The sequence below is a fragment of the Onychomys torridus genome, chromosome 5, assembly GCF_903995425.1.
Source record: "Onychomys torridus chromosome 5, mOncTor1.1, whole genome shotgun sequence".
Classification (NCBI taxonomy): Eukaryota; Metazoa; Chordata; class Mammalia; order Rodentia; family Cricetidae; genus Onychomys; species Onychomys torridus.
The window spans coordinates 55,899,737-55,912,793 of record NC_050447.1 but is presented as its reverse complement, the minus strand read 5'-3'; the positions used below and the strand labels follow the sequence as shown (position 1 = coordinate 55,912,793).

The following is a 13,057-nucleotide window of genomic DNA, read 5'->3' as shown; positions in this document are numbered from 1 at the left end:
TGCTGATCCCAGCCTCCTGCTGTGACCTCTCTATTTCACTAAATGAGTCCTAAGTGCACAGCCCCAGGGTGCATTTGTGTCTGGGAAGAAGATAACATTAAATAGGGAAGGACTTCTGGTGTGTGTGTGTGTGTGTGTGTGTGTGTGTGTGTGTGTGTGTACTAAATTGTCTAATGAACATAAAAGATGAAAACTGGAATACAAATTGACTACTGTTGAAGGTGATTTCTGCACAGTAGAGACAGAAACCCCCTACTACCCTCAGGATATGGCCATGAGACTAACAGTACATTGCAAAATGTTGTGTCTAAACTGAAAAAAGATTTTTGTCAGATTTGTTTCTTTTTTTAATAAAAACATGAAAAGTGGTGGCTGAAATCTGGTAGGGTCTATCTCTTTAGCATCTAAGACCCAGAGAGAACCAGATGGCTAGACCTCTTCATGGAGCCAGAACTTGTGCATCCTTTTGCAATGTGAATCAGTCACAGGGGAGGACCAGCCCTCAGATAGACAGCAGGGGTGGTAAGGAGGTAACTGGACAGAGAAGAAAGCTTTTAGTCCCTGAAAGAAAGCATGTCACACAGCTCTGAAGCTAGTGGCTAGTGCTGATACGTGTACCAACTTGGAAAGCAGGATGCAATGATGGTTGATCTTGCCAACTTGAGGTTAATAGCCACCACTTTGAGAACACACATCTGGGCATGTCTGTGAGGTGCTTCTTAATTAACCAAGGTGGGAAGACCCTCTGACCCTGTGTGTGCCACCATCCCATGGGCTGGGGTTCTGCACTGAATAAAAAGGGGAAAGCCACCCAAGAACCAGCATCCATCTCTCTCTGCTCCCTGACTGTGGATGCTGTATGACCAGCCATCTCCTTCCCCAGCTACCACTCCTTCCCCTCCACAATGTACCTCATGCCTCAACTATAAGCCAAAACAAACCCTTCTTCCCTCACGGTGCTTGATAGCAGGTATCTTGTCCCATCTACAAGACGGATGGCAAAGATAAACTTTGGGGCCAAAGCAGAGGGAATGAAAGAATAGGGAAGAAATGGTAGCACACGGCCAAACCGATGAAGCAGCTTCCTCTCTCCAGGACAACTTCAGAGGAACTCTAGGTCATGGACACAAAGATATAGTTCAGTGCCCTGCTCAGGACAGCCTGAGAATCACAGTCCCATGAGGTATCTCCTGTCCTGACCAAATGCCTGCTGAAACCACAGAAACTCTTCAAAGGCCCAGACCTACGAGGCTAGTGCCATTAGTAACATGTGAATGAAGAGAGATTCATTCTTCTTAATTTATTCTTCTCCGCCTTCTGTTTGCTAGGTTCTAATGCCATGCCATCTTCCAGTCGCTGAGCCAAGTGGGCCCAGACCCAGAAGAAATGGAACCATCCCCTTCCATTCTTCATACACCACATACATTGGGAATATAGCTGATTAGAAACTGTCCAAGTCTGTTGTAAGAGAATGTATACACAGCCCAGTTCAGTGGGGGTCCAAGGCTACTAGGTGTATTGCTTGGAGAGGAATATGTGTGCACAGTGCACACGGGTCAGGGAGGAGAGGTGCCAGGGCACTGTTAGCAGAGAGCTGTGCACAGCCAAGGCAAGCAGGGTCCCAGGCCATCCAAGCTCTCCCATTACTGCCTCAGTGGGAGCCAGTCTGGGGCCTCACTGAGTACTCGGCAGCAGCTGCTCTAGGTCACGTGGACTTCTCTCTCAGTCCACACAGAATTGGCAGATCTTGCAAAACGCACTTTGTATCCTTTGGCCCACGTCTCCCCACTAACCACCACCCCCATGCCCCTGGCAAATGTCATTCTCTCTTCTCGTATGAGTTTTAGATTCAGTGTGTAAGCAAGATCGCACAGTGTCGTCTTTGAGTGCCTGGCTTATTTCATCCCCATGATGTCCCCTGGGTCCATCCATACTATAAGGAGTGACAAGATTTCATTCTATTTAAGACTGAACAGAGTCTCATTGTACATATAGCCCACATTTTCCTTATTCACAGTCCCATTCTTAGAGACCTAGGCTGCTTCTGTGGTAGGCTATTGTTACTAATGCACACCATGTTAGCACTACTGTACTGCATACATGAACTTTGCTTAAAGAGACCTTAAGTATACTTACTATACATACATAAATACACACATGCATGCACACACACATGCACACACAAGAACATACACTGTCGGTAACAGCGGTGTTAACTACATTGATTATAGCAATAACTTCACAATGATGTCAAAGGATCTCATGGTACACTCTGAATATATCTATCTGTGTGTGAGTGTGTGTTTGAACGTGTATACTTGTCAGTTAGGTCTCAAAAAACTGGCAAAAATAAAATCCATAAGCTAATCAATAAAAATTGAATCATTGACCAATTTTCTATGCCCAGTAATATTTTTCATATACTTTTATGTATAGTGTTTGCCTCCATAAATGTATGTGCACCAGGTGCCCAAGGAAGTTAGAAGAGGGAGTCAGATCCCTAAAATGAGTTCTGAGTATTTGTCAGCTATCATGTGGGTACTGGGAACTGAACCTGGGTCTCTGCTAAAGAAGCCAATGCTCCCAACTGCTGCACCACTCTCCAGACCCTGTGTCAGGACATTTTATAATGCAAATGTGTGTCTGTCTGTCTGTTTGTCTGTCTGTCTGTCTCTGTGCATATGTGCGTGTGAGCATGTAAATGCAGGTGTCCACAGAGACCAGAAGAGGATGTCAGATCAGATTTCTGGAACTGGAATTACAGGTGGTTGTGAGCCACCATTTGGGTGCTGGGAACTGAACCAGGTCCTTGACAAAGCAGCCAGTGCTCTTAACTGTTGAGCCATCTCTCCAGCCCCACAATTTGCTCTGATTGAATTACAAGACGTTTTCCCATTTCCTTATCCATTCCAATCTGTTACACTGTAAGTTGGTATCAAGGGAGTGCCCAAGAAACAGTGAGGAGTATTAAGTCAAAATCTATAAACTTGCCAGAGGCCCAGAGACCACACCAATAGAGTGTCCTTCTTCCTTATTTAATCTGATTTAAGTAATGTCACTCAGCATAAGCAGAGCAGTCCTGCCATCTGGGGTCCACTTCCTAATTAAAAATGAATGCCAAGGAACGAATGAAGAACAAATAGGGCAGTCTCCTGGATCCTTCAACTCATGCATTTTAGTTCTGCCACCTTTTAACTACAGGCTTAAATCTCTGGACCATTTCTTCAGAGCATTCAGTGGTGAAAGAAAAAGTCAGTCTGGCAATTCAAGAGAATTCTACCCTCTATTTATCTACTAAGGGACATAGTTTGTGTCCTTGACTGCACTGGAATACTTGAATCACATTCACTGGAACATAAGCCATCCAGAGATTGAGGGAAAGAAAGAAAACACATATTTAAGCTAAGATCAATCCCATTCGAAGAGGGCCATTAGTCAGAACCAATTTTGGTAAGGTTTGGAATAAGCGGCCTCCACTAAAATAGCCTAAAGTCACAAGTGCAACTCAAGACCTTCAGTTGGGATGGCAGTCCAGTGGAGGGCCTGTGGGATCAGCCAACAGTACCAGTTCTGGCTGGAAACAGAACATCTCGTTCAATGCCGTGCAGGAGAAAGGCATTCAGAACAAAACCCACATGTGGAAAGGAGGTGTGAGATGTGACCCTATGAGAGACAAGGTCCAAACGACAGAGCCAGAACACACCTTTTGCCCTCTTCTGTAACTTTATCCAAGCAGTGAGATCATTATAACCTAGTTAAAAACCTCAAGGCCAGAAAGACAGTTCAATGCATGACAAAGCGCTGCCCCAAAGTGTGAGGACCTGAGTTTGGGTCCCCAATCCCATATAAAAAGCCAGGCATGATGGCACTGGAGAGATGGGGAACCAGAGGATCCCTGGAGCTTGCTGGCCAGCTGATCTAGCCAAATCAGTGAGTACCTGGTCTGCTGAAAGAGCCTGCCGTAGTTAGCTTTAATTGTCAACTGACACAGCCTAGAGTCGTGGGAGATGAAAGCCTTGATGAGGAGTTGCCTAGATCAGATCTGCCTGTTAGTACATCTGTAGGAGGACACTGTCTTGATTATTAATTATGCCAGAGGTCGTAGCCAACTCTGGGTAGCACCATCCCTAGGCAGCTGGTCCTCAGCTACACAAGAAAACGGACAGAGCATTAGCCTGGGAGCCAGCCAGAGCGTGAGCCAAGTAAGCAGCATTCTTCCATCCTGCCTGTCTTGAGTTCGCACCAGACTTCCCTCAATGATGGACTGTGACCTGGAAGTGTAAGCCAAGTAAAACCCTTTCCTCCCCGGGTTGCTTCTGGTTGGTGTTTTATAATAGCAACAAATTGCAACTAGAATAAAACTCCTGTCTCAAAAAAATAAAATAGGTGTTGGAGATATGACTCATTGGGTTAAGGGTGTACAGACTGCTCTTGCAGAGGACCTGAGTTAGGTTCCCAGCACCCACACTGGGCAGCTCACAACCACTTGTTTTCTCCACCTCCAGGGGACCCAACACCTCTGGGCTCTAAGGGCACCTGCATTCACAGGCATATACTCACACACAGATACATATAATTTAAATTTTAAAAAAATAAGGTGGAGGGTGATTGAGGAAGACACCCAAAATAGAGATCTGAACTCCACATACATACGTGTGCATGCACACATACACAAACACATACACATACACATACACGCACCTGAACACATCATATACCACACACACACAGAATCCCCAGGATGGCTGGAGGAATAAAAGCTAACATAAAAGTCTATTGAGACATCTCTTGCTGGGGCTGGACTAAGCTATGCAGAGAGAACTGGATACCGCAAAGCACCTGCCCTTGCAGCTCCAAGGCCTGTTAGCCTCTGTGCAGCGCTGCAAAGAAACCCTTTTCCTAGGAACAAAAGCTCCGAGTGCACAGCTCGGGGCTTGAAAAACAAAAGCAGATGAAAAGGTTCACAGTTTACAAATGAGGGGGAGGAAGTAGGAGGGACTCAGTGTGGTGACAAGAACTGAAGAGCAGGGGGCACGTGACTTAATCCCCAAGTGAAACAAGCCCTGAGGCAAGATTTCCCAGCCTGACAGTGGCGCAGGGCTACAGTGGAAAATATGTGGAGTTGGGCATTGCTGAATGGCATAAACTAAAAGGCTAGTTCCTCCTGCTGAAAGGAGAGACTGTCAAATCTGTATTATAATTTTCCTTCCTATAAATCCGGGACCATGAAAACCCGTGGGAACACAAAATAACATCCAGGGGCCATGGCCTTGCTCGCTGTTTTTCTGTGACAGTTTTTAAGTCCAATTCATCATGAGACTCTGGCTTCTATAGAGAAAGTAAAACTATTCCAGGAGCAAGAGTCCAGGGGGACCTGGCTTTCTCAGGGCTCACATTGTTGCTCCTGTCTGGAATGCCAGACTTCAAGGTCAAACACTGCAGGAATCCAACTGACTTATCTCATTCTGTGGATTCCTCCAGAACCGCACTGAGCTGTGCAATGAGTAGTGTATTAGAGGCCATCTTGCTTCTTGTCTGGTCTTCTCCACATGTAAATTCTCCCCAGCTGGGAGCACCTGCTCAAATGGCTGCCAACAGCCATTCCCAAGGCCTCACAGACACAATGGGTGCACCCCCTCCCAGATGGAATCCAAGAGTTTAGCTGCTCCATGCCCAGCCCATCACAGGCTAGGGAGGCCCAGCATGCTGTCCATGGCTTGAGAAGGGGTTTCAGGCCTCCCGCTGTCAGCTGATGTCTCAGTCTGTTCATTTTGTTCTTCACTTCTTGACTCACAGCACTCCCAGGTGAAGAGATTCCCTTTTCACAAAACACACCAGATTAGTTATGCTGTGACTTTCAGATTGCCCGGCAGAAGGCTGCTGCATAGCCTCATGGCTGCTGTTGGAGAAGTGTCCAGGATCCCAGGGACTACCATCTTCACTGACCTTTTGTAACAGTTTATAATGTAATGAGATCCTAGAAATGTGGAGAACCCATGTCTGTATTAATATCTCCAGGTTTCACAACAGAAACAAAGGCTTCTCTTAACAAGCCAAAAAAGACTGAATAAAGAAAATGTTTTACATACTCATCACATGTCCTCTGTGCCCTGTCTCTGAAACTGTGAGGTTAAAAAAAAAAAGGAGAAAAGTCTTGATATGCATATGGTAGGGCTTTTCAGAAATTTAATTCGTATCTAGAGCCTGAAGAAGCTCCTTAATCTCTTTAAGCCACAAAAGCCTCATGAATACACTTAGGATAGCACTTAATTCAGACCATCTGTATTTTACAGAGCCAGGCCCCCCAAAAAATAGCTGATCTACAACTTAGAGTCTTGATAATGTGTGAGATGATAAAATAAAGAAAGCATTTGCCAAATGGGAGAAGGTGTGCAATTAACCAGTGTTTGTTCAGCACCTTCGCAGTCAGATATAGGATCAGTGAATACTAGATGATCCCCTCCACCACCACCCCAAAATAATTCCTCAGTATGTCATTACTTAATAAGGTGTCCGTTTGTCACTGTGACAAAATACCTGAGCAGAGGAACTGAGGACTTATTGGGCTTATAGTTTCAGAGAGTTCAGTCTATGGGTAACTGGGCCCCTGGCTTTTAGGCTGGGTGAGGTAAAATACAATAGCAGGAAGTGTGTGGAAAACAATGCTGCTAATTTCCCAGCAACCAGGAAGCAGAGAGGGGACCCGGCAGGAGTCAGGGATAAGATATACTTTTCCAAGGCCTGCTCCCAAAGCCTCATCTCATAATCATAGAATACTCAACTATGAACTTATAAATTGACTAAACCATTGAAAAATTAGAGCCCTCAGGCTTCAGTAATTGTTCAACAGAACACCAACTGGGAACTCGGGCTTTAACACATGAACTTTTGGGGTCACAACCAAACCCTACCGGTAGATTAGTAACAAATGAAACCCATTTTAAGAATATAAAAGAGGGGCGGTGGTGGAGCACACCTGTAATCCCAGCACTCAGGAGGCAGAGCCAGGAGGATCTCTGTGAGTTTGAGGCCAGCCTGGGCTACCAAGTGAGTTCCAGGAAAGGCACAAAGCTACACAGGGAAACCCTGTCTCGAAAAACCAAAAAAAAAAAAAAAAAAAAAAAAAAAGAATATAAAAGAGGCCAGGCATGGTGACATGGGCTTATAATTTAGCCCTTGGTAAGCAGAGGCAGGATGATAAGTTTGAGGACAGCCTGGACTTCATAGTGAGACCCTGTCTCAAACTAAATAAACAAATACATGAATGAAAAGTCCTCTTTCATGGCTATATGTCCATTTGTCTACATTGTGTCCTTTAAACAAAAAAGGATCTAAAGCTAATTATTTTTCTAGATTCAATTTTGCCATGTTTTTCTTTTTGTGGTGGATAAGTGCATAAAAATGCAATTGATAGTGAAAATGTGCAGCCCTGAACAAAGCTCCATGGCTTCACAATGGCCATTTTAACTATACAGAAGTTTGCTGAGATGTAGAGTTTTGGACTGGGCGCATGTTTGAGTGGACACCTTAACAGAACTTTTTATTTGCAAGTTCATTACAATTAAAGGGATTTTATTTTTAAAAATAATAACAAAGTAAAAACTCGAAATACACAAGAGCATGTGTAGCTGCTGCTCTGCAGAGGAAATGACTTCACAGCCAGAGTGTAACTGAGCCCTGTAGAATAAGCACATAAGAAGGTAATGATTCTGAAACAGAAGGATTCCCCACACAGGGAGCCTTTGTGTAGCAAGTTCTCCCAAATGCACTTAAGAGCTGCATGTCAGTTTTCAATATTCAATGGGTCCCCCTTTGCAGAAACACTCCTGTCTGAACAGCCAGACATTTCTGTGTGGAGGCTCGGAACGGGAAACAAGTCCTGTGTGGATTATCTCAGTTGTGCAAAAGCATTGACATAAATTGGACCCAGTGAAGGGAACCAGTGGCCTTTCTGGCTGTTCATCCTATGCTGTTGCTCTTTGCATTCTGGTTCCTGAGAGCCACTCAGTACCTAAGCACCCCCAGCCCATGGCTAAGCACTTCCCCCAGGGGCCACAGTCCCAAATACAGCACCCAATTAAGGCTGAAGTCCACAATGCTGAAAATGTCCTCTCTAGGTCAATTGGACCTAGTTGAGGGCCATCTGGGCTCCCTTAGGCCTCCCATCCACCTTCCTACTCTTTATTCTGACCTTACAACACTCTACATTGCTGGACAACAGCAACCCAGTGCTACCCAGACATCGGCAGGCTGCAACCCCTTACATAGGCTGTCCTGATGAACCACCCTGGGCAAGAACTCCTTCCCCAAAACCGGTATCACAAACATGCCAACTCTTTGTAGATGGGATGACAGTCATTCCAGCGGCATCTGACCGTCAAATCAAGAACAAAAGAAGTCAGAAAAAAATATGATTAAAAAGAAAGAGGACAAGATGGGGGCTGTGACTCAGTGGGTAAAAAAACATGCTGTGTACCAGCACTGTTGTGTAGAGGATACAGGAGGATTGCTGAGACTTGCTGGCTACCAGCCAGTCTAGTAAAACCATGAGCTCTAAGTTCAGTGAGAAGTGAGAGATCCTACCTCAAGGGAATACAGTGGAGAGTAATAGGACAGGACACCAGGTATCCTCCTCTGGCCTCTATGTGTGTATAAGTACACAATTGCATACATAGGCATGTACTTGCACACATACACACATACATGCACACAACCACATACAAAATGGATGAAAAGATATCAGTATAGCTGGGAGTAGTGGTGCATGCCCTTAATGTCAGCACTCGAAGGCAGAGGCAGGTGGAGGCCTGGCATCAAGGCTGTGCTTTACACCTCCCAGGTGCTTTTCTTCTTCAAAGTGATAATATGGCCAGGGTTTGTCTTGCCTGGCAAGACAGCACAGGTCTGAGGTTCAAAGGTTCAGAGGAAAAGTGAGGCCTTGTCTTGGAACACAATTCAGGACCTGAAGAACAGCAAGTCTTAGAAAAACAGGCCTTGATATTTGTATTTTTGAATCCAGATTACCAGAGACTAGGGAATGGCACCTTTCTCCTTAAGTTTTGTTTGTTTGTTTTAATGGAACCCACTGAAAAGTATACATGAGAATCTATGTCCAGCCCTCACATGAAATCCAGAACAACCTATGCCACGGTGACCTTCACACCACAGCGGCTACCAATTGCTCTAATCCTGGCAGAGTGCCCCCAGCAGACAACTGGTATGACCAGTCTGGATGTCTTTCTATGCCGTCCATTTTCCAAGCCATATTTTCAGAGTGAACCATTTGATCCAATCTCTATTAATATCTGCCTCCAGAATAGTAACACTCCTCCATCAGCTCAAACTTACCCAACATAAATATTATGTGAAGACTTGTCCAAAAATAAATGTATGCAATTAAATGTAAATATATAATCTTCATTTAACTAGCTTAATTTATTACAAAATGACTAGCTTTTTCCAATGCACATGCAGGATGTTCTCAGACCCATGCTAGCAGGGACATAGTCACTCATACCCTTAAGCTTCACGTGGGCTTTCTTTCCCAAACAGGAGTCTCACCTATCTTAGTCAGAGTTACTACTGCTGTGATAAAACACCTGACCAAAGCAACTTGGGGAGGATAGGGTTTAGTTGGCTTATGCTTTCATATCAGAGTTCATCATCTAAGGAAGTCAGGACAGGAACTCAAGGAGGGCAAGAACCTGGAGACAGGAGCTGAGGCAGAGGCCATCCATAGAGGGGTGCTGTTTACTGGCTTGCTCATCATGGTTTGCTCAGCCTGCTTTCTTATAGCACCTAGAACTACCAGCTCAGGAATGGCACCATCCACAATGGGCTGGGCCCTCACCCACCAATCACTAATTTAAAAAATGCCCTATAGGCTTGTATACAGGCCAATCTTATGGAGGCATTTTCTGACTTGAGGTTCCCTCCTCTCAGATGACTATAGTTTGTGTTAACACAAAACTAGCCAACACATTAACCTACTAAGAATAATCTTCTGGGGCTGGAGTGATGGCTCAGCAGTTACTTCCAGAGGAACTGAGCTGGGTTCCTGGCACCCAAACCAGGCAGCTAACAACTGTCTGTAACTCTTGTTCTAGGGAATCTAACACCCTCTTCTGGTCTCAGCAGGTACTACTCACATACATGTACATACTCACATATAAACACACATACACACACACATGCACACACATAAACAAAAATAATATAAATATATCTCTTAGAAAAAATAATTTGAATAACAGAAGTTATTAAAAACTTCATCCTAAGCCGGGCAGTGGTGGCACACGCCTTTAATTCCAGCACTCGGGAGGTAGAGGCAGGCGGATCTCTGGGAGTTCGAGGCCAGCCTGGTCTACCAAGTGAGTTCCAGGAAAGGCACAAAGCTACACAGGGAAACCCTGTCTCAAAAAAAAAAAAAAAAAAAAACAAAAAATAAGTTGGGGATTTAGCTCAGCGGTAGAGCGCTTGCCTAGCAAGCACAAGGCCCTGGGTTTGGTCCTCAGCTCTGAAAAACAAAAACAAAAACAAAAAAATAAAAAATAAAATAAAAATAAAAACTTCATCCTAAAGCCTTACCAACTGAGGTTTCACTGGCCCTGTATATCTCAGCACAAGGCAGATACACTGGCCTAGCAAAAATAGCAAAAGGAATCACTGCTCTAACTAGTTTATAGACTGTATATCTTTTCCTATTTTTTAATGAGATACTAAAAGTAGCACAAAATAACTGCCCCTTTAGAATAGTTGGGAAAGTGTAAGGTCATATAAAATTATGACATACTTCAGTTTAATTCATCCTCAGTAGATTATTTATTTTTAGATTTTTTGGATATTTCTCACTGACTCATTGTCCCTCACAAACAAATCTAGATTAGTACTAGGCAGAGGAAAATTTGTTTTTAATAATAAATATACTTAGGAAGAATAAAGCGGTATATAGAAGAAAAATGTTACTCTTTTTAAACATTTATTATTTATTGGGATGGGAACTCATACTATAGCCCAGGTATGAGGTCAGAGAACAGAAAGGTGAATGCTAGCATTCAGCTGGTTTCCTCCACTTTTCCATTGTATTCATCCTGGAACCTCCAAAGTGGGTTTTCCCTCCACAGTTAGTTCTTCCTAAAAAAGAAAGGAAGGAAGGAAGGAAGGAAGGAAGGAAGGAAGGAAGGAAGGAAGGAAGGAAGGAAGAAAAAGAAAAACTTTACAGGCATGCTCAGAAGTGTGTCTCCCAGGTGACTCTGTACCCTGTCAAGTTGTCATCACAGAGAGTTCTGCCAATGTTTATGAAGGTTTGTTTGAAAAGGACACCTGTGTGGAAGGAGAGATGTGAAGAGATGAAGCCCAGTGACAGCCAACCAGACACAAGGGGCATCCACTATGTTAACAACTCAGATAGAAGCATGTGTGCAAGACAGATTCAACAACTTCCAATTCCCCAAACATGGTTCCTGGTAGGATTAAAATGCACCATTTTCTGTTGGTTGACATATCCGTGGGCTAGAAAAAAAGCTTCCTGGATCATGTGGCATTAAGAATGCATCTACCGCCACCAATGGTCCTTGGAGCTGAACGTATGCGACTTCTCCTTTCAGACAAAAACATTTACGTTTTTTGTTGTTGTTGTTGTTTTTTATCCTGATTTTGCTAGGCTATAATGTAGATGATTCATCAGGGATCAGTAACCAGGTTGGGGGGAAAGAGAGGGAGAGGGAGGAAGGAGGAAGAATTCAAGAGTTGGAAGCATGGATATACAAGGATAACCCACATTGCCCCAAAGGGGAGGAGTCACAAGCTCATTACTACACTGCTATCAGCCCCATCAAATTTAAAGTATAATTCTTTTATTTTTATTAGAAGTATGGAACACTTCACGAATTTGTGTGTCATCCTTGCACAGGGGCCATGCTAATCTTCTCTGTATCTTTCCAATTTAAAGTATAATTTATGGCTGAAAGCCAACATGGTCTATCTTAGCTGGGGAATAAAAGTCCATTCAGCCTGTAACCCAGAAGTGACCTTCCCTCCCAGAACTCAGCATGATGACATGACATGGCATGACCCCTGCTGTGGATATCGATCTGTATAAATAAAATGCTGTTTGGCCAGTGGCCAGGCAGGAAGTATAGGTGGGACAAGAGAGAAGAGAATTCTGGGAGGTAGAAGGCTGGGGCGGGGAGACACCACCAGCCACTGCCATGAGAAGAAAGAGATAAGGTACTGGTAAGCCACGAGCCATGTGGCAAAGTATAGATTAATAGAAATGGGCTAAATATAAGAGTAAGAGCTAGACAATGGTAGGCCTGAGCTAACGGCCAAGCAGTTTAAATAATATAAATGTCTGTGTGTTTATTTTACAAATGGGTTGTTGGACTAACAGGGCTTGGTGGCACCTGGAAAGAAGCTCTCCAACTACAGACCCCAGTCACACTGCTTACCCTCGTGCAGAGCCTTGTAGAAATCACTAAGATGGGCAGGGATGTGGGCTGAAGGTGTCCTCCAAATTCATAAGTGGAAGCCCTACCACAAAGTACCTCAGAATGAGATCAGATTTTAAGATGACGTCTTAAAGGATTTCTCAAGTTACCATGCAGTCATTACAGTGGACCCCAATCCTCTTGCCCTTTTAAGATGAGGACACTGGCATACTCAAAGGGCAGCCCCTGCCAGCCGAGGAAAGGGGCCCTAATAGAAACCAATCTTGGTGACATCTTGATATCAGACTCCCAACCTCCAGACAGCATCCAAATGTATTTCTGTTGTGCAAATGCCTAAGTTTACAAAAAAAAAAAAAAAAAAAAAAAAAAAAAAATTCCTTGTTTTGCAGCTTTCCTAGCAAGATACCACAAGCAAACCTCTGGGCATAGCTCTAAGGGAGTTGCTAGATGGAGTTAAATGAAATGGGCAGTTCTGCCCTAAATGTGAGCAGCATCATGCATGCCATAGGCTGAGGCCCAGTCTGAACACAAAGGAGAAAGTGAGCTAAGAGGCGGCATTCATCTCTTTGTTGACTGTGGAGTCTGGACTAGATCCTACTGCCCTTACT

General features: G+C 44.1%; 1 protein-coding gene and 1 non-coding gene across 10 annotated transcripts in view; both read right to left on the bottom strand.

The window, feature by feature from the left end:
• Ryr2 (ryanodine receptor 2) overlaps positions 1–13,057 on the bottom strand; it is a 596,457-nt gene that overhangs the window by 547,731 nt on the left and 35,669 nt on the right. The gene's annotated exons all lie outside the window — the stretch shown is intronic.
• Positions 11,867–11,973, bottom strand: LOC118584987. The gene has a single exon (XR_004945141.1). It is a non-coding gene; the product is annotated as a U6 spliceosomal RNA (small nuclear RNA).